Source organism: Lissotriton vulgaris, chromosome 7 (genome assembly GCF_964263255.1).
Source record: "Lissotriton vulgaris chromosome 7, aLisVul1.2, whole genome shotgun sequence".
Lineage (NCBI taxonomy): Eukaryota > Metazoa > Chordata > Amphibia > Caudata > Salamandridae > Lissotriton > Lissotriton vulgaris.
In genome coordinates, this window is record NC_141695.1 from 1,537,125,968 (window position 1) to 1,537,148,533 (window position 22,566).

Consider the following 22,566-nt stretch of genomic DNA (forward strand, 5'->3'; position numbering starts at 1 on the left):
TATTTGGCTAATTGTTTGCTGATCAGATATGTCAAGTGTCAAAGTTCTTTGAATAATTATACTTGTGAAACTTTCTATATTTTTCTCATTATACACTTCTGTATCCATATTTATTGTCACTTCACTGCTTGTCTGTTCACTTGACATTTTCTGCATTATTCTTGAAGATGTTCCAGATAAAACACCTGTTTTCCCAAAGCAAAAATAACATTTTATACTTTGCCTGTCTTAAAATGTTTGTCCATGGGCTCATTTCAGGTGTGCCTGACCTTAAAATGGTGCAGAGATTTATTTTGTCATGTTTTATAATAGCCTTTCCTCATATTTAAATATATATGTATGCATATGTTTGAGCAGCCCCGAGGATTCGCGTCGGAGGACGCGGGACGCGGAGCAGTTCCCGCCATCTACCAACGGTGAGTGTGTTTCAAAAGCAATGTCACCCGGTGATGAAGTGATTGAGCAGCTGTAGAAAAGCGAGACTCACGTACGCTCGCTAATATTGACTATCTTAGAAACAGAACCGTTATCAACATGGACAAAGATGAGATTGACAAACAGCGGGAAGAAGCCGCCTTGTCACTATTTGATGCCACAGACACATCTTCCAACCGTAACAAAGAACAGACGCAAAGTGATCATGGCAATCCACAAACGAAAGATTTAAAACAGTTGTTTAAGGAGCTGGTAAAATTGCGCAAAGCTGAGTGTACAAAATGGTGGGAACACAAATCCCTCAGCAAATATGAAGTCGGGTCCCACGAGGACTGAGGATTTTATTGGCCCCCAGTTTTGATAACCCGGACCCAGCCATGTTACGAGAATGGGGGGAGAGTAACTTGGCCGCATCCATGAATTTAGTTTGTATATTAATCAAATATGCTGTCAGTGATCGTGCAAAATTATTGGAACAGATTAAAACTTTGGAATTGGAAATTGGTGCTTGCCAAAACGCTGTGGAAATTAAGAAACTCACAGATAATATGAACGAGCAATTACACAAACATGAAGAAAAAATAAAAGCTTGCAAGGCATCCAAATTCATCCGTGATGCAGATGACTATCGACTTGGCAGGATTTTCACATTTTCCAGAAAATACAATTCAGCCAAAAGACAGGCATATACAAACAAGAAAAATGCCACTGCATCCAAATCCAATAATGCAACAGCAACTACTAGCACTGGCTTGACAGCATCTGGTGCCACTGATGCAGATGGAATGGCACTTCACACTGATTCATCGGTTACAAGCGCATCCAGTGTGGAATCTTTGTCATCTGGGTCCACTAGCTCTGATTTAAACTTAATGGGACTGGAAACACTAAATCTCCAGCAGGAAATGGATTTTGTAGTGGAGGAGAGGCTCCAAACCTTGAGATCGTGGCAACACAATCCACAAACAAACAAAAGAGGAACAAACGTAGGAAGGAACGACGGCGCAGAAGGAAACAGCGCCGGGGCACAGCAACAGCAAAAGAAAAAGAAAAAAACATGGGGGAAACGACGATAACAGACAATACTATCATTAACCTCTCCAATGTTGTTCTTAATAAAGCGGAGGAACAATTGCTTGCGCTGGGATTAAATTACTCCCCAATACAAAACTTCAACTAAACCATGACCAGAGTTGATCTCTTCTGTTTTATAAGAAAATTGAAACTAAAAAAACATTTTGCTTTACAATCAGCCAAAGACCTTGATATCCTGAATAACGATAGTAGAGTAAACGAATCCGATGGGCCATTGACATTACTAGCATCAGACACACATGCCTTCTTAGATGCCAATGATTTACTTAGCTCAAATGATAATGTGGAACTAAATCTCGAAGATTCAACTCAAAATCGTTTAAGACAAGTCCCTATTCCTCAAAAAGGAGCTGGTTTGAGTCCTTTTCACAGTAAATCGAAATTCGTTCCCATAATGCCCAAAGATGCGATTGACATTTTTCACGATTGCGTCACAAATGACATCAAGAAACTGTATACTCAAACTAATAACAAACGTCGCAAGAAGGAGACACACATAAAACTTGCTTATGACAAGCTGATGAAGAAACTAGGCAATAACCCTGACATAGTGATCAAGAAATCAGATAAGGGGGGCAATCTGGTGATTTGGCCAAAACAAGACTACATCGCTGAAGCCAAACGCCAACTTGAGGACCCAATCTGCTATGCTAAAAGTTCACAAAAAAAATATGAAAAAGCAACATCTAAGCTACATAAGTCCTTAGGCCAATGGAAAAGGGAAGGCTTAATATCATCTGAAGAGTACAAATTTATGTATGTTAATTTTCCCATCTTGCCTTCCCTTTACCTCATTCCGAAGGTACACAAGGCCATGCAACCAATACCGGGCAGGCCTATTGTGTCAGCGATTGGCAGTGCAGGTGAAAAAGTTGGAGAATATATAGACTTTTTCCTCCAAGACTTTGTAAAGCAACTCCCCAGTTTCTCTCGTGACACCAGTGATTTCATAACCAAAATAGCTGCAATTGTATGGGAGAGTGACATGTGGCTTATTTCGCTTGATGTTGAATCGCTGTACACCAGCATAGATCACGTGAAAGGTTTATCAGCCGTACACTACTACCTATCCAGTAGACCTATCCAGTATTATGAACACAATAAGGTGATTTTAGGTCTCATAGAATGGTGCCTCTATAATAACTTTTTTTCCTTTGGTAAGGAAATTTACAGGCAACTGAGAGGCGTGGCGATGGGGGCCTGCTTCTCCCCCAGCTATGCATGCTTGCACGTTGGCTGGTGGGAGGAGCAGGTCCTCATGGCACGCCACAAGGCGTGGATGGAGGGTCATGTCAGTTGCTTCTTGAGGTACATCGATGATGTTTTCATTATTTGGAAGGGTAGTAAAGAGGAAGCATTGTCTTTTATCCAAGATATTAATGACAATTCGCTAAACCTTAACTTCACAGCTCATATTCATAAAAATCGCATCCAATTTTTGGATGTTGAGGTGTATGTCTCCAATGGAACATTGAACACTACCCTTCATAGGAAACAGACTGCAGGCAACGCTACATTGCATGCAACCAGTATGCATCCAAGACATACAATTTCTGGAATCCCCTATGGGGAAATCCTCAGGTTGAAGAGGATTTGTAGTTCCCCTTCTGATTTTAATACCTGCTTGGAAGAACTTTTAAGCAGATTGAGAGCCAGAGGATATTCCGAGCGGATATTAAATGCAGCATTAACCAAATCCCTTTCAAGATCTAGGAAGAGCCTTTTTCCTGCTTCTACTCCAACAACTGAACTCCCTTTGGATGCAGAACCCCAATTAGATTGCCCGCGTCTAATCACAACTTATAGCAGGGAAGATAGAAAAATTAGGTCAATTCTTAACAAAAATTGGCCTATCATTTTGAGTGACCATATATTAAACACCAGATTACCTTCTTCCCCTACGGTAACCTTTAGACGGGCTAAAACTACGGGCAACTATTTGGACAAAGCAGCCCCTGAATTAAAAACTAAAGTTCCATGGCTGCGTCCTACCAGAGGATTCTTTAAATGCTCCAGCTGTAGGGCCTGTAAGTTCGGAGTCACTACCACTCACTATCTTACCCCGTTTAGCACAGTTGCCAAGACCATCAATGGCAACTATACTTGCAAGACCGACCATGCTGTGTATGTTCTGGCGTGCACCTGTGGGCTTAGATATGTGGGTAGCACTAAGCTCCAGGTGCACGTCCGAATATTACAGCATTTGCGGGCAATTCTTCATAGTGACCCAACCTACCCGGTCGCTCGACATTTCAAGCGGGTACATAACAAAGATTTAAACTGTCTCAGCTACTTTGTGATTGGGGCAGTACCCAGCTTGAGAAGAGGAGGTGACCGCGAGGCAGAGCTTAGGAAACTGGAATCCAGATTTATATTGGAACTCGATAGTCGTTGGCCCAATGGGCTTAACAATATTGAGGAAATGCATCATTTTTTGTAAATTGTCTTGTAAATACTGGTTACTTAAATTCTGTCTTCCTTTCCTAAATCAGTAACTATATACGTACTTCTAGCTAGGTTCCCTATTAGGAGTACCTTATGTTTTAGATATCTCCTGTTCCCATAGTTTGCTTTTACAACTAGTAATGTTTTGATCGACACTTTATTAGGTAAAATTATTGATAAGCATTTCTACTATATTCATACAATTACATTCCAGGACTCATTGAAAGAGTTTTATGGTGATTATTCTAAAGGCAATTTTATATTGTATAGTGAATTTAATATGAATGCAGAATTTGTAGATTTGTACATATATTTTGTTGAACAGAACCTATAAAGTATGTATATGGAGATGTACAGATTTGTGAATATGTATATAATGGGGGGTGTGTGTGTGTGTGTATATATATATTCTTGGGATTCGTTTGGTTTATTTCGTTTGTTACTGCAGTACGCTTTGTCTTTAGATTAGGGTGATTTATAGTTACATTTGGTTAGATGTGTGGTGTGTGTATATACATGAAATATGTTATTATTTATACATATTGTCATTTTTAGCTTCTTGAAAAATAACTTCACTCTCTACCTGGAACTCTTTAAAAAAACTTAAAATAGAAAATGATTGTTTGATGAATTTACTCATACAATATAAATGCATATTGAATGCTTGTGCATCACTGTTCTAATGGTAGTCTAGTATGTTCCCGCGATTTTTGCACTTTATTACATCTTTTTCACTTATGCACTTTTTTATATCAATGCACTTTAAAACTTTTGCTGCTAATATATAAATACTTGCATATTTGCACAGAATAAGTATACATGTCATTTGAATTTTAATCTGACAATGGCGAAATGTGTCTAAATGCATTAGATCAGCAATATCATAGTACTGTATTGAATCAATTCCTGGATTTAACCAGTAATAATTTCTTGTACATGTTATTAGCAAATGCAATAGAATACCAGCGATAGTGTTCTTTCACTGTTTATTGTATATCACGTGATAATGGTGGACGCCACCAGGGGGCGGTGTCAACATCACTGCAAACACATATAAAAAAGCATAATTATTCTAAACATGTTGCAGCGTGAACAAGGGCTTTCCGCCGAAACGCGTTGCTGGTTCTGTTCTGTTGAATAAAATACCATCTTGCTGACTCTGTTGGTCCGGTCCTCATTCTTTGCTGGCGTGGAGGCGGTGTCTGCGAGCGCAGAGCAAGCTGAGGAGGAACTCCCTTTTTTTATATATATATATATATATATATATATATATATATATATATATATATATATATATATATATATATATATATATTATATATATATATATATATGTATGTATGTATGTATGTATGTATGTATGTATGTATGTATGTATGTATATATATATTCACAGAAAAAACCATAGGTTATAGTGGATATATAGTTAGGAATTTGCATTTACAAAACCTTGAAAATTCAATGAAAAAACCATTGGTTTTAGGCCATATATAGTTAGGGATTTGCATTTACAAAACCTTATTTTACTCGCATAAAACCATTGAAATTCCATATATAGTTATAAGCGCTAACTATATATCGCGCACCCGCAATCCACTGCTGATGATGTCACATATTACATCATTCATGACATGGTTAGTGACATCACTGATGACATCACTGATGACATCTCAAATGACATCACTGATGACATCACTGATGACAACATCCAGTGACTGTATGTTTCTGTAAAGTTAAAATATGTCTTACATATTGAAGAATGAGTGGATGTATAAGTGTCTGGATGAAGGATTTAGTAGGTGCATGACTGACTGTATGAGTGAGTGATTAAATGTGTCTCACTGAGTGCATGGGTTAGTGACTAAACTGTCTTAATGTGTGCATCATTATGTCTGTTGTTCTGTAAACTGTTGCATGTGTTGATAAGTAGCTATATGAGTAACTATATGGGTTATTGATTGGTTGCCCAAGTATTTGTATGGGATACTGAGTGTGTGTGTGGGTGGCTGGGAGGTGTGTGACTCTGTGCATAGATGTGTGAGCAGTTGATTCACTAGATGTATGGTTTCAAAAGTGCATGTGGAAACAGCTGTATGGGCGGTTGACTGTGTGCATGAGTGTATTGGTGAGTGAATGGATATCTCAGTGCTACATGTCAAAGTAAGTACATATGTAAAACACAGTACATGTGAGAGTTGACATATATAAATAACTGTGCATAAGAGCCAGTGAATGTGTGAGTGGCTGTATGGATCATTGTGAACTTGTATCAGGGATTGTATAAGAGAGTAAATATGTGTTAGTATATGTTTGAATAAGTAAAGTTTGTATAACTGTATATTTGAGGAAATGGAGGTGTGATTGATTCTTTGCATGACTGACTAGGTGTGTGAGTAACTCCATGGATGAGTGACAGTCTGTGAGTGTCTGTTTACACTGATTGTATCTAAGGTTATATTAGAGTCTGAAGAGGTTCATCGTATTATCACATGAATGATATCATCAGTGATGTTATCAGTCATGTCAAATGAGATGTTTTCAGTGATGTCATCAGTGATGTCATTTGAGATGTCATCAGTGATGTCATCAGTGATGTCACTAACCATGTCATGAATGATGTAATATGTGACATCATCAGCAGTGGATTGCGGGTGCGCGATATATAGTTAGCGCTTATAACTATATATAGAATTTCAATGGTTTTATGCGAGTAAAATAAGGTTTTGTAAATGCAAATCCCTAACTATATATGGCCTAAAACCAATGGTTTTTTCATTGAATTTTCAAGGTTTTGTAAATGCAAATTCCTAACTATATATCCACTATAACCTATGTTTTTTTCTGTGAATTTCATTGGTTTTTTAATAGCAAATATGAAAAGCTTTAAAATGTCAAGTACGTGATAGATAAAAACATTTTTGTATTTATGCACGCTGATGTGCTTTGAACGCTGCACCCCCCCCTCCCCTCTTTTGTCTTAGTAGTACTCTCTCTTTGCAGATACTGAAGGGTAGTTAACGCAGGCCTTTACCCCCGTTGTAATCCGTCGTGCCTGCTTGTCTCTCCATTTGATTGATTGTTGTCCAAGCATTTACTGTTTTAGAATTGGTTCTCTTTGGATCATTCTCTATTTACAAACAAGCACAAAGTCGCAATACTCTGTTTAGTCTTTGCAGATAGTGAAAAATCGTGTAAAAAAATAAAAGTAATCGAGCAAAATCAGTAGGCCACTAATTGGATCTCTTTTTGACCTCGCTAAAATAGAAATATTAGGAACAACCCTTCATGAGAAATACGAAAATAGTGAGATGAACTGAGCTCCACACCATGAGGGCTGCAAGACAGCTCGGCTCCGTCACCCATCCCGCCCAAAATAACGACAAACCCTATGCAAATATTAAAAATATAGACAACACACCAGCAAAGAAACAGGGTAAAACATTTTATTAAAAAACTATTTACATAACGTTGGTTTATAAGATGATGTCAGTAGTGGACCGATGTGTGAATAGGTCGAAAGCAGCACAAGGCTCCAAGATCCGGATGGCAAGCTCCTGGATGTTGGGTGCCATAGTTCAAAGTTCTGACTTTGAGCCTTTTTCAATGCCTGTGCTTTGTTGAATCAAAATGGCGGCTTGACACAAAGCTGACTCAAGCGTTGCTACTGATGCTATGCAGACCAAAACTGGTTTTCAGTTTGTACATTTTTCTAGATTTTTCAATCCAAGTTTGGTTGACTTTGTAGAACGATGGCTTCAAATTTTCAACATACGGTGTGATGGCGCTGACTGGGAGGGGGCGCTTCGCTCCTGCCCCCTCCCCAAGTAAGATTTTCATACGTGAAAGTACGTTAATGGTTTTGGTCCCTGAGTTGCTTCGATGTCACTGCCATTCTCAAATGGCATAAGTTCTGGATGTTGGGTGCCATAGTTAAGAGTTCTGAGCAGCGCTTGTAACACTGTCTGAAGCTTATTTCCACCTACTGCAGCTTCACTATTCTCAAAGTAAGTGAGTGTCGTTTGTGGACCTGACTGCATTAGAAAACAATGTGATATGTTACCTTCCTAAACAGCTTGACGGAGGCCCCTGAGGGGCGGTGTGATGGCCATGGACTCGGAGAAGACACTTGGCTCCGACACCCTCCCCAAGTCTTATAGCACTGGTGTAGCCTGAGATCGCCCCCGACATAGGCGGCCGGCTCCCGGGGTCCGGCGGAACTTTTTGCCTTTTGATGACTCTTCAATTCTGAACCTTGTCCCATCCAGCTGAGTTGCGCCCACTCTTGCGGCTACAGCGTCTTGCCCACCATCCAGCTGAATTGCGCCCACTCTTGCGGTGCAGCGATAGGCGGCTGCCACAGGACTCTCAAAATGGCGGCCGGCTCTTCGGTTTTGGGCCTGGTCCACTAAAATGGCCCTGGGACACCTTTGCACTCGGACGCTTCCCTGATAGGGCTTGGGTCCCATTCTCGAAAACCGTCCCCTCAGCCGTGAAGATTCTACAAAAGTCTTGGGGGCCTCCGACTCCCGCAGGCTTCTGGTGGGGAGCGGCTGCCATGATTGCTCGTGGAATGGCCACGACGGAGCTACGAGATGGTAGTGGTCTCATGCTGACGCCAGCTTTAGTCTGAAACATCCAGAAACACTGTAGACTATCAATTCGATCAGTTCCGGTAGCGCCCCAACATGACCCGGAAGAGAAGAACTTGCCCTCCCCTCTTTGACTGATGGTTCTTGTTGCCTGTCCCCTCTGTTGTCATTTAACAGAACTTTTTGGACTGCTGAAAGGGGTTGTGTTCCGAACGCTGGTTGGTGGAGACATTTTGACTATATTCTTGACCTACGTTGTCGCGTAATGCGTTATATGACACGCCGCGTTACCGCACCCGGAAGTGATCCGAGGCGCGGCGCGCAGCGCGTAACGTAAGCATAACAAGTCATGTGACTTGTTAATAAAACTTTTCATTGGTTCATTTTACTTTTGTTAATTTAATGATGAAAAGCTTGGTCATATGACCTAAAAATTACGCTTTTTATTGTTTTCGAACAATATTTTTTTTTCAAACATATGTTATAATATTCCAGGCTAATGTACTTTCCAGGAAAATTTACAACTGTCTTGTAAGTAAAATATATTCCTTTTTCGAGAAAAAGGGCGTTTCTTCCTTCCATGACGGAGCCGTTGAGTAAAAGAGATTCGGCCTGCTGTCTTAGTCGCCGATACGCCTGATTATCAGATTCTTATCGATCACTTTATATTGCAGACATGAAAAACACAACTGCCCTTAAGCATTTATCTTTACTGCGTTCCTACATATTATACCTTTTATCCGTCATGTAATTGGACTGCTTTATTTCACTTGCCTTTACTGATTCGAAAACAGTGACTAAAAGTAAAAACTTTACCAATGTAAATACTACTACCGTGTTTTGTTTTAAAAACCTTTATTGTGAAAATGTCAGTATACAAATACGGGCCTATAACCACGTGGGCCGGCCACGGAGCAAACTGAAATCGTATATGATGAGGAGACATTTACACTGTAGAAGAACGTAACGAGCGGGCCATTAGGTTGCAAGAACAAAGGTGTCTAACAGTTGCGGAATCGGTGGACGTACATTTTGTAATTAAAATACGACAGGGCCACTTACAATAACATTTTCTAGATATACATTTGCGGGCAAGGAGTTACGAGTCCCATTTATACCGGCGCCATTTTGGGCGAGGCCGGGCAGGTCCAAGATATAGTCAAAATGTCTCCACCAACCATCGGCCAGACCAGAACCCCTTTCGGCCCTTTATGCTACAAGATGGTGTCTTCCATTCAGAAAATATTGTTGGCAGCATTTTGAAAGGAAACAGAAACAGCCGTTCTCCTAGTGAGTTTCACATTGTTACATTTAGGAAGAATGTTGAAGAGTAGTATGTGGAAAATCTGAAGCCATTTTTCTACAAACTCTCAATCAGACTTGGATGGAAAAAAAAAACCTGAAGAATGTACAAACTGAAAACCAATTTTTGTCTGTATAGCATCAACAGTAACGCTTGAGTCAGCTTTGTGTCAAGCCGCCATTTTCATTCAATCAATAGCGTCCCCCTGCACACATTCAGGGACCTGGTCGTGTCTTCAGATGAAACGGATTGTAGGAAAAGAAGCAGAAGGGAAAAGGCAAAAAGTTCCGCCGGACCTCGGGAGCCGGCCGCCTATGTCATGTGCCACCTTTGGCCACACCAGGGCAATAGTGAAGCTGCAGCAGGTGCAAATAAGCTTCAGACAGTCTTACAAGCACTGCTCAGAACTCTCAACTGAGGCACTCAACATCCAGGACTTGCCATTCGGATCTTGGCGCCTTGTGCTGGTTCCGACCTATTCACACATCGGTCCACTACTGACATCACCTCATAAGCCAATGGGGCACCCCACGCCGACTTTCGGCGCAGCATTGTAGGATGGCCACACCAGTGCGGCAACTTGCTGGACACAACATCGGGGCCATCCAGATCTCGGCGCGTTCGACTCACTGTACCGCAAGAGTGACCGCAACTCAGCTGGACACGCCATCTTTCGGCGCAGCATTGTAGGATGGCCACACCAGTGCGGCAATTTGCTGGACACCACCTCGGTGCCATCCGGATCTCGGCGCGTTCGAATCACTGTACCGCAACAGTGACCGCAACTCAGCTGGACACGCCGTCTTTCGGCGCAGCATTGTAGGATGGCCACACCAGTGCGGCAATTTGCTGGACACCACCTCGGTGCCATCCGGATCTCGGCGCGTTCGAGTCACTGTACCGCAACAGTGACCGCAACTCAGCTGGACACGCCGTCTTTCGGCGCAGCATTGTAGGATGGCCACACCAGTGCGGCAATTTGCTGGACACCACCTCGGTGCCATCCGGATCTCGGCGCGTTGTGCTGCCTTCGGCCTATTCGCACATCGGTCCGCTACTGACGCCGCCTCACGTGCCAACGGATTTTCTACGCTTTTTGTAGCCCTATGCCGCATAACAGGTCATGTGACTTGTTTATAAAACTTTTCATTGGTTCATTTTACTTTTGGTTTCCTAAAGATGGAAGGCTTGGTCATATGACCTAAAAATAACACTTTTCATTGGTTTAGAACATTTTTTTTTCCCAAACGATGAAAGCCCCACCTTGTTTCTGGATCATTCAGACTGAAGCTGGCGTCAGCATGAGAGCTTTATGTGCAAAAACTTCCTAGGCAATCTAATTAGCAGACTACAGATAAATGGACCAAGTAAGACTAGGAGAGGACAAACAATACAAGATAAAACATTAATAAAAAAAGATCATGATTTTAATTAACATATTAAAAATCATACAAAGAACGAATAGTTCTGCAGTATAAAATATAATGACAAATTACTATGAGTAATTTGTCATTATATTTTATACTGCAGACACTATGAAGTTTAAGTTGGTGTCTCTTTATTCATAAAGAGTGTATATTGAGTCATTTTATCTAATTGTGTGTCATATAATTTGAACTATTCGTTCTTTGTATGATTTTTAATATGTTAATTAAAATCATGATCTTTTTTTATTAATGTTTTATCTTGTATTGTTTGTCCTCTCCTAGTCTTACTTGGTCCATTTATCTGTAGTCTGCTAATTAGATTGCCTAGGAAGTTTTTGCACATAATACTTGTTATCCTGCCCTAGGAGTCTTTAACCATCACTACCCAGGGGGTCCTTGTTTGTTCACACATTGTCAGCATGAGAGCACCACCATCTCGTGGCTCCGTCGTGCTCATTCCGCGAGCAATCATGGCAGCCGCTCCCCACCGGAAGCCTGCGGGAGTCGGGGGCCCCCAAGACTTTTGTAGAATCTTCACGGCTGAGGGGACGCTTTTCGAGAATGGAGCCCAAGCCCTAGCAGGCAAGCGTCCGAGTTCCAAGGTGTCCCAGGGCCATTTCAGTGGAGCAGGCCCAAAACCGAGGAGCCGTCCGCCATTTTAAGAGCCATGTGGCAGCCGCCTATCGCTGCACTGCAAGAGTGGGAGCAACTGAACAACATGGTGAGCGAGACGCTGTAGCCGCAAGAGCGGGCGCAACTCAGCTAGATGGCCGCCACCTGGGGAGGCCCGTTCACGCCGCCTCCCCCCCCCCCCCCCCCCCGGGCCGCCGCACGCCAATTTTCGGAGCAGCATTGTAGGATACCAAAACCAGTGCGGCAGTTTACTGGACATCACCTGGGTGCCTGTCGTACATGTTGTGTCAGCCATGGGACACTGGACACAGTCCCATCAACATCTCAACGCGTTCTGCTGCCTTGGGACTATTCGCACAACAGACCGCTACTGACGAGGCCTCCCCACGCACCACCCGGGACGCCCCACGCTGTTTTTCTGTGCTGCATTGTAGGATCCCAAAACCAGTGCGGCACCCAGGCGACATCACCTGGGTGCCGTCCAGAACTCTGCACGTTGTGCTGCCTTGGGACTATTCGCACAAAAGACAGCTTCTAACCATTGTTGCTTTTTGAGTTGAAAAATGTTTAAATGTTTTTAGTTTTTGTTCCGTTCATTATAGTTAAAAGTTAATAAAGTTTTATAATCTTACTTTGTTGGAGTGTTATCTATTTTTTAAAAAACAGGTGAATAGGGCCTTGAATCGGGTTATTGTCATATGTGGGCTTTGGAAGTGTGCTGCTGCAGGATCGGACATTTCAAACTCAAATGCACGTTCTTTTTCTTACCTTTCCGAAGCATGGAGCGCAATAGCAGGCAGAGAAAGGGTGATGCACGTGTTGAACACTACCTGACCTGGCAAGTTGCTGGCAGTGCCCCCCCGCCCGCTCCTGAAAGAGGGCACACACACACCGCCGCCCCGAGTACTTCACAAATCTTTAAAAGACCATGCGCTTGTTCATGAGGCTTAAATGGTTTATCACCTCTTCTAGAACTCCTGCATCGACCCTCTGACGTTTCCTGGAAAAATTACCATGTAACACAATACCAAGCCCTGTCAGCTGAAACCCCCAAGGAATCGTGGGGCATATTATCAAGGGGGTTTATCTCCGCTTTTTTGGCTTTAAAAGCCATGAAAGCGGAGATAAAATGATCTCCCTATTACCAAGCTGTCGCTAACACCAGTTAGTGACAGCTAAAAGGAGATAGCGACCATCTTGGGCCCCGCTTTCCATGTCAGTGATACTTATCACTAATGACAAGCAAAGTGGCGTGCCAAGATGTTAGCGACTGGAAACAGTCCCTAACATCGCTTTCTCCTATTACCAACTTTTGGAGATATTCGCGCTAAGCGCGAATATCTCCAAAATCTAACACCTGCCCTGAGCAGTTCTTAGCCATGTTATCCAATGGGAGGTGGATAACATGGCTAAGAGCATTTGCTCGATAATACATGAATATCGCTGACTTTTCTGCGATAATAGCAAGGTTTATCTGCGATAAAAATCGCCGATGTGCGGCGATAATTCTTGTCTCTAAACAAGTTAGAGACAAAAATTATCGCTAGTTGTTCGTAATATGCCCCCGGGTTTTTGCTTGCAGAAATCGGGAGGCGGGAGACTAGCACTGAAATCAGTAGTCACACGCCTGAATCGGGAGGGTTGGCATGTCTGAATTCTCTACAGCTGGGGCCATAAACTACATCCGCAGGGGTAGGTGATAGCCTGGGACCAGCCTGGCATCTAAAATGGCTGCCGTGCACGACAAAATTGTGGCATTGGAAAAAAGGCAAGATGGCGTAGCCGCTGGAAGAGATGTATCAACATATATCAGCCTCCTCAGCCACCCTCAGGAAACATAGGGGATTAGGATACGTCTCCCGCACCCCCTTATACCTAGTAATTTAATTAACGAAGCACAAAATGGCGAATTCCCGTTTCGCTACCAGTTTGCGGCCCAGTTCGCGGCCCGTGAAGCGCTTCTACCGTGAAAAATCATTTTTTTTTTTTTCCCCACGGGACCCTTTAATAACCCCAACAACATTCCTAGGGGGTCAAGAGGGTGATACCTTGCCCCCTTTCATTAAATTCCCCCTTCGTTTTTCACCTCTTCTTCTCTCTCGATCCTACCGAGAGACAAGATGGCGGCCGCTCCGGACTGTCACGCAGCAAAAAAAAAAAAGCTCACGCACAGCCGCTGGAAGAGATGTATCAACATATATCAGCCTCCTCAGCCACCCTCAGGAAACATAGGGGATTAGGATACGTCTCCCGCACCCCCTTATACCTAGTAATTTAATTAACGAAGCACAAAATGGCGAATTCCCGTTTCGCTACCAGTTTGCGGCCCAGTTCGCGGCCCGTGAAGCGCTTCTACTGTGAAAAATCATTTTTTTTTTCTTTTCCCCACGGGACCCTTTAATAACCCCAACAACATTCCTAGGGGGTCAAGAGGGGGATACCTTGCCCCCTTTCATTAAATTCCCCCTTCGTTTTTCACCTCTTCTTCTCTCTCGATCCTACCGAGAGACAAGATGGCGGCCGCTCCGGACTGTTTAGAATGTTGACAGACACCGGAGAGCCAATCAGCTTTCTGCGCGCAAAGTTCCGAAACGCGAAAAGTAAGCGGACCGGATCGCTGCCTGGAGCGCTGTTACAGATATATATCTTGATTTAAACGTTAATTTCTCAAAATCCACTGAAGCACATATATTGAGACCTAGCAAAGGCACATCGGGCTAACAGTCCCTACAATTTTGCCAAGTTTCGTGCAAATCCATTCAGCCGTTCGAGCTAAAAGTGAGTCCAACCGCCCTATGGAAAAATGAATGGGAAAAACGCGTTTTGGGACCCCCCTTTTTTCTCGGCCCCCCCTTGACGAAACCCCACCAAATTTTCAGGGGCTGCTCAAAAACAAAATGTGCCATTTTCCTGAAAATTTCAGCCGATTCCGTCCACAAACGCCAAAGTTATTAGACATAGAATTTTCAAAAATCCCATAGGGAAAAAATCCTAACTATATATACCTACTGGCTATTGCCAGTAGGTAATATATATATATATATATATATATATATATATATATATATATATATATATATATATATATATATATATATATATATATTCATGATATTTGCACTTCAATGTTGGTTTTCAGGAGTGCCACATGTTTGCCTGCCCTAAAAATGGTATTCCTTGCATTGGGTAAGGTTGATTATTGTATTGTGCCTGTTTTAAAAATGAATCCTGGAACAACTATGCCATTGCGAATTAAGCGAATGTGTGGGGACGCGACTAGCGTCTTCTCAATTCAATAAGTGCTGACTTTTAAAGTATTGAGCATGCGCTTGTGACATGCTTAGTGTTTCTCTGGCCAATTCCTGATGGCATGCACAACACAGTCTTCTCCCTGTTACCAAATTTCAGTTTAAATACTCTGCAATATCTTGAGAGAGGGACGCCTTTCATTTGCTGCTGCTTATTGCGGGATGACCCCAGACTAAGCCTATCAATGCACGTCGCCTCCAGGGCCTCAACGCTTCCGACTTTTACCGGTGAGTGAATCCACCATGTAATTTTTAATAGATGGCGCATGGGAGTCTTCCACTCATTGCCATTGCAGCAGCACTCAGTTAAGACTCGCAGCCATATGGCCACTCTTTATATTTATTCTAAGTACAGGGCATTGATGCTCTTCTCTTGACAGACCCTATCAAACTGCCAGCTGTACATTCTAACTTCCCTCTTATGTTCTACTAGAATTCCTCTTCATATTCCATTACATCACAGCACATAATTACTATATCCACGCTGTCGAAGGTCAATGGGACTTTAAGAAATCCCTTTGACTTTTTAAAACAGTGGACTGTTGCTGTTTTTAGGCGCTAATGAGATTTGGATTGTTGCTAAATAAACAAGGTTGTTTGTTCATGTACTTGAAGTATGCCCTGTATAATTCAGTTTAATATGAACTATAAATGTAACTATTTGAATGTAGTAGGCATTGGAGGGTTGGGATACATACTGTATTCACCAACAACACTAAGGGGGTCATTATGATGGCGGATTCCCCGCATACTCCGGGCCGGCTGAAGCCACCGCCGGCCCGGAGTATGCGGGGAATCCGCCATGGAGGCCTGAAAGACCCACCGCCAAATTAGGATGGCTGGTGGGTCTCACAATCTGTCCTCCACTTTTCCGCCGCGGTCGGAAGGCAACCACGGCGGAAAAGCACTAACATGGCTGGCGGTGTCTATCAGACACCGCCAGCCATATTAGGATGTAGGGAAAGTAATGCTTTTCCGCGGCGGCTTTTCCGCCGTGGAAAAGCATACGGACATTCACTTTGGGGGCCCGTTGTGGGCCCCCTGGGTGAAGGTTGCGTGGGGGGTGCACATGGGGGGTACCTATGGTACCCCCCTGCCTTTGCGTGCACGAAGCGGCAGGCACCGCGCGGTGCCTGCCGCTTTGTGCATGCAAATGCACTGCTTTCATTTTTTACATTGCGGCGGGTGCTGCTTCAAGCAGCACCCGCCGCAATGTAAAACATACAGGATGTGACCGCCAGGGTGGCGGTCACATCCTAATTGCCATGGAGGGACCGCCGCTGCCCATGCTGACGGTCCCTCCTACTCAGGGGTGGCGGACGGACGCAAGTCCGTCCGCCATCCTAATCGACCCCATAGTATGTGATTCCTCATTCCGGAGTTATTTTTCTTTTTCATAGATTTACCCAGGCGCCTGAGGGATTATTAGGTTTCCCTATTGTGAGTATCTCATATCTGATTTACTTCACCCTTTCAATTGCCTTTACCATACTAGTATGTATTGTGTACATAATGAATCTGACATTGGGTAAGGTAACCAATGCTCATCTAAAGTGATGCAATACCCATGAGTCGAGTTTGCACTACATAAAACTGTAAAAAGAGTCTTGCCTCCATGGAAAGTAATCTTCTATGGGGTTGACTGGCTCTAGTCCAATGACACTGAAGTAAGAGTGGGGGATTCTGTTGGTTCACCGCTCCCCCCTCTTAGAACAATAGAGCCAGAAGTAAACAGTCAATAGCTGCTACTGAAGCCCTGGTACTGTGCAGGTGCTTCCCGACTGCTCCATGGTCTGTGAAGACTACAACTCCTACGCATCTCTATGCTATCCTACACTGTAGTGTTGAGGTGCAGTTATCACTGAAAACAAAGATACAATGAGTACAGAACCCCTTCCTCTGCATGTATGGTAAATCTGGATATTAAAGAGATGCTTCTAGAAGTCATCAAATACAAACCAAGAAGCACTTTTTTTTAATCAAGCATATAAAATATGACCAATCAAACCATGTACTTCTAGCTCTCAACATGTGGCCGGAGTCAATGCTAAGTGATTGCCACTTAATTGTCTGGCGAAAGGTGTGTTGTTCAGCCAGGTAATATAAAGGACTCTGAGTTAACAGTAAAAAAGATTCAGCAGCTAAGGGGTCAAAATGTCAATGTCTGGAACGATCCATTCTTTAAACACAGACCTTAATCTGGTGACAAAACATTTAAATTAGAGCAAAACTCACAAAATTATTCTGTCCCACTCTCAAATCATATTCTTAGTGTAACATCAATGCAGTCAACACAGAGGGGGGATTATGACGGTGGATGGATCGCCACCGCCAGGCCGGCATCTCAACCTGATTTACCTCTGCCATATTATTATGGCAGGGGATATCGTGGCGAATGCAAAGTGTGTCTGTCGCTTTTCCACCGGTCTGCATTGCCGGCCGGGCGGAGCTGGTGCACAATATGGTGGTGATGCCTAGAAGGCACCGCCATCCATATAAGGATGCATGTTCACAAAGGCTTTTCCATGGCGGCGATGTTGCCATGGAAAGGCTGGCGGGATGTGGTTTGGGGGCCCGTTGCAGGCCCCTAGGGGAGTTGGGGAGTGGGGGAGTGGGGGTTGCACTTGGGGATACCCATGGTACCCCACTCCATTCACATGCACAACATGTTTATTTGGCATTGCGGCGGGTGCTGATGTAAGCAGCAATTGCCGCAATGTCAAATATGCAGGATGCAACAGTGAGGGTGGTGGTCCCATCCTAATTAGAGGTGCCTGACTGACGCACGTCTGGCGGCTGGTCCCAGCAACACAAGGATGACGCCCGCCATCCTAATATGCCCCAGAGTCTCCTCAAAACTAGTCTGTGGAGACACCAGGATTTTTTTGAATTTCCACGCACGTGATAGTGATGCCCCAGTCACAGGCCCAATTCCTTCCAAAATCCACTATAGCTTTTCCTAGGTTCCATGATTTCTACATAGAATTCTGAAGCAACTACTGCCCAAGTTATATATTGCTTGCAGTCCAGGATACACACACATGGATATATAACTCCATCATACCAAAAGAAAATTAAAAATAAAAAACAATAAAATCATTGTATATTTAAGATTCTCAAAATGTTAAACCCGTCCTTTCATTCTTGTAAAACACTATTCTCGTAGAACCGATCACTAGTCTCATGCCATTACTTAAGTATCTCAGTGAGAGAGCAAACCCATCTGAATTATTTTTTTATTTTTTAACCTCTGCCATGTCGGTTCCTCCACTGATGGAGCACTGACTATCTTGCACGCATTCTAAGATACCTGCTAATTAGACGCAGAGATACTGATGCCTTTTTCACTGACATTTTTCACCTGCTTTCAAATGGAAAACCAGCTGTGGAAACGTGTTTGGGTTTACCAGGTACAGTTTTACCAGTTGCAGGCTGTATCTCCCAAAAAATAAAAAAAACACACAACTTATAATGAGGTCCCTAATCTCTTATATGTAACGAGATCCTCAATGTAGATGAATCTTATATGTATAAAAAAAAAGTGTGATTATTTTGAAGCAGAATTTATTATTCAGTTAGATTTACTGTAAAAGAAAGGTTGGACGACAGGCATATGCTTGGCGCATTTCATCTGCAAGAGACGATGTAGTTGCAAACACTCCCCATTTTAAAATCAAAACAGAGAAGCGTGCACCACTGTTAATGGAAGGAAACAACCTTGAATGGCATGCAAATACAACATTGAGTTGCCCAATACATATTTACAAGACTATACCACAAACAGACGTGTTTAGGAGATTTTGGTTATATGTATACTTTCTTTGAGGTCAAAATGAGTGTGATGTGGTATCCAATATCACAGAAATTATTGTCAACCTATGCCCATACATGGAAACACACTGACTCTTACCAGTTTCATTACACAACAGTTCATCCATAATGTGTAGAACTTTGTCAACTGGTGGGCACATCTGCAAGACACAGCATTCAAAGTAAAATAAGGAGAGTGCTTCATAGCACATATGTGTATGACAATGTCAATAAATGGCCTAGTACAGTAATGGGTACTTTAACGGTTAATACCTAACTGTTAAATCAATCTGATTGCACATTAATGTACAACTAGGTACAGAGCTGCAGCCACTGTATTGCTAAACATGTCCCTCTTCCTGAGCTTTCATGGCCACTCATCTCAGCACCAGCCTGGATATACAAATCTCTGTCAAATGGAGGTTCATTGGCTAAAAAACAGCTATCATGTCCGGCCAAGGAGCTCATATATGTTTTTTAAATTGTTTAATAATATGTTGCACTTCGTTCAAATTGCTGGACATTTCGAAACTGTGCTTTCCACATGTGATGGCATTTGGTTAATTTTATAGGTAAATGTCTAAACACTTTACTTTTGGAAAAAGAGCAATAATAGGGTGCTGAAAAAAAAACTCTATTAGGACAATGGCCAGGCAATGTTGCAAGATTTCTCTTGTGCAAACTTTTTTAAGCTGTGTGATAAATATCACATTTCCTAAAAGTTCACATCAAAAATAAGTTAGAAAAATGCACTGACCTTTCCTTCTATTGATGAGCTGCATGATAACAGTGGCTTAGCTGGACACTGTGCCACACGTTTCGGTCCCTGTGTTTTCTGCCTGCGGCAGCCACATGTATAAGCAGGGGGGGGGGTGGTGGTGATTCCCACGACGGCCGCAGGTAAGAAAAGCAGGGGGGTGGGTGAGGCTACCACTCCCAAAACTCGTATCTCCCGGTGAGAATCAACCCTAGCTACGCCACTGCATAGTAAACAACTGTTTCATAATTTTAATGCTTACAAAAAACTGTGGCAGCCCTCTAACCCAAACATTATGAACAGTGTGAAGGCTAAAGTGGTTCAGGATCCTAGTTCAAAACACAGCATAAGCAACTTCAAATGATTCAAAAAAATTCCATTCAGAAAAATCATGAAATAATTCAATACCCTTAAACAATTATCAAAATATATTTTTTTTTCATTAATGGAAAATTCAAATACACAATAATACAGAGGGTGCTCAAAAGGTTACACAAACATATATCAATAACAAAGTACAAACTAAAGTGTAAACACAAATAATAATTAACCCTGGGCAAAGCACTACGCTATGCTTGCGTAGTTTTCAAAGTTTGCGCTACTTCACACTACGCGAATTGCAAGTAGCAGAGTGCAAACACGCATAGCATAGCGTAGCGTAGCTTAGCGTAGCGTAGCGTAGTGCAGTGGTCATTTTTTGCTTGCTCCGGGTCCACAACGTCAAGTTGGTGACAACGAGCAAGCAAAATGACATCCCGGCAAGACTTTTTCCTCGTTCACGATCAACAACATCAGGTTGCTGATCATGAGCATGGAAAATAAACCTCCTGATGAGATTCTCAATGCAGGAAGGTCAGGTTTCTCATTGCGAGTGATCGCGTATGCTCGCGACAGCTCACGATGAGAAACTACCAGTCCGCGTTGAGAAAGCTGCTGCTCAAGCAAAAATCTACTCAAGCGGCAGTAAAAGACAGCTAGCACTGTGCACGATGTCGTTTCAATGATTGCACAGTGCGGACAAGCATCCAGCACTGTGCAATCATCGCAAACAGCGCCTTACACAGTTCGCATAGTGCTACGCGTAGCTCACGGCAAAGTGCCCTAGGGTCACAAAAACAAACAACACTCAATGCTTCTTCTTATTTTTGCCAAGGAAGGCGTCAATGGTGTTTCAACCATATTCAGTTTTTTCGGTCATCATCAGGACAAAACAATTGAGGAGCAACCATCAATTCTTCAAACTGAAAAGAGGGGAAAAGAGGGTAATTAAAGGTACTGAAAAAACAATTTTTTTGGTTGTAATCAATATACAGAGTATTATTCATGTTAATCTCACTTAGAAAGCCAAGGTCCAAGGAATTGAAAGGGATATCCTTCGCCAATTTACAAAGAACAAAAATTAATAAAAATAAATAATAATAATGTATCAAACCAGATTAAGAAAAAATTCTTTAACAACGGAGCACACCACATGCAAGTGAGTCTCCATGCATAATTATTAGACCATAGATTCCCAAGGCTGGCTCATACCAAACAGCAGGAAAGTACAATTAATGTACTGCAAGTCATTCAAAATATCTTTAAATATTATAGAAAGGGTGATCAATCGTCTGTTATATGTTATCCATGACCGAAAGGTAAGAACTATGTAAGCAATCTACAGATCATGTGAGAACTGGAGAAATTTGACGTGACTGGGCGAATCATAAAGTATAAAATTACATGGTCCCTCGGAGTCCATACCATATAAATGAAATTGCTGGCACCAATAAAGATAAATAATAAAAATGTGTCAGTGGTGCCGAAGTGATAAAAACAGCAAGAATGCAACATAAATACTCTGCTGCAGCAATTTAAAGGCTACTCGCAGAACAAAGGGTTCAGAATTACATTAAGAGAAAGTATTTACTCCTGAAGTCAGTGCATTCCAATTTGTTCGGAAGCCGCCATTCGGGCCACGCGTTTAAGACAGCAGTGCTCTCCATTAAAGATAAAAAACAGACTGAAGATAGAACCTTTGATCTGTGAAATTAAATAATAATACTTACATCTCTACACCACATGGTCCCGGAATCAAACGATATAAGTCGTTTTTTAACAAAGGGAAAAATATTTAGGAATCTAATGCAGGCCAAACTCCGCAAGGACATATAGCAGCAGTCATTGCTGTAGGCATGTTCACCGAGGAAGACAGTGCATTTGCAAGACCACTGGCAACAGTGTGAACCGCAAAGGGTCAAAAGGCTATATTTTCAAACCAATGAAAGAGTAGAAATTCAGAAAAAACACTTAAGTATATATTGTTTACAACCCAAAAATAAATCGGTAAAATTAGAACAAGCGTACCTTACAATCATTAAATAACTAAGATCAAAAAGCAATGTATGTATATTCAAGAAGAAATCGCAGTCATACTCAATGAGGACAGCATGAACAATATAATGTAAGCTTACATTGACAAAGCAGAATTACATTCTGCTATTGTGATTAAACCTCTCCTAATACTATCATATTTCAAGATCCAACGATACTCAGCTCAATTAAGTAACAGTTGCATATTGCCTCCTCTTACAGGATTTTTCACAAGTTCAATCATTTGCCATCTGATCTTATCCTAAATTAATGGGCTGGCTACTTTCAAATAGACTTGAGGACTGGGCTTTGGAAAAGAACATTTTATCCCATGCCAATATGGCTTTAGAAAAGGAAAGGGCACAGTGGATCAGTGCTTGAACGTGAATCTAATAATAGCCAAATATATGGA

The 22,566-nt window shown here is 42.3% G+C and overlaps 1 pseudogene; it reads left to right on the top strand.

Moving 5' to 3' along the window:
• The first annotated feature begins 1,618 nt into the window (after positions 1-1,618).
• The window catches only part of LOC147705951 (uncharacterized), a 36,619-nt pseudogene continuing 15,671 nt past the window's right edge, over positions 1,619-22,566 (top strand).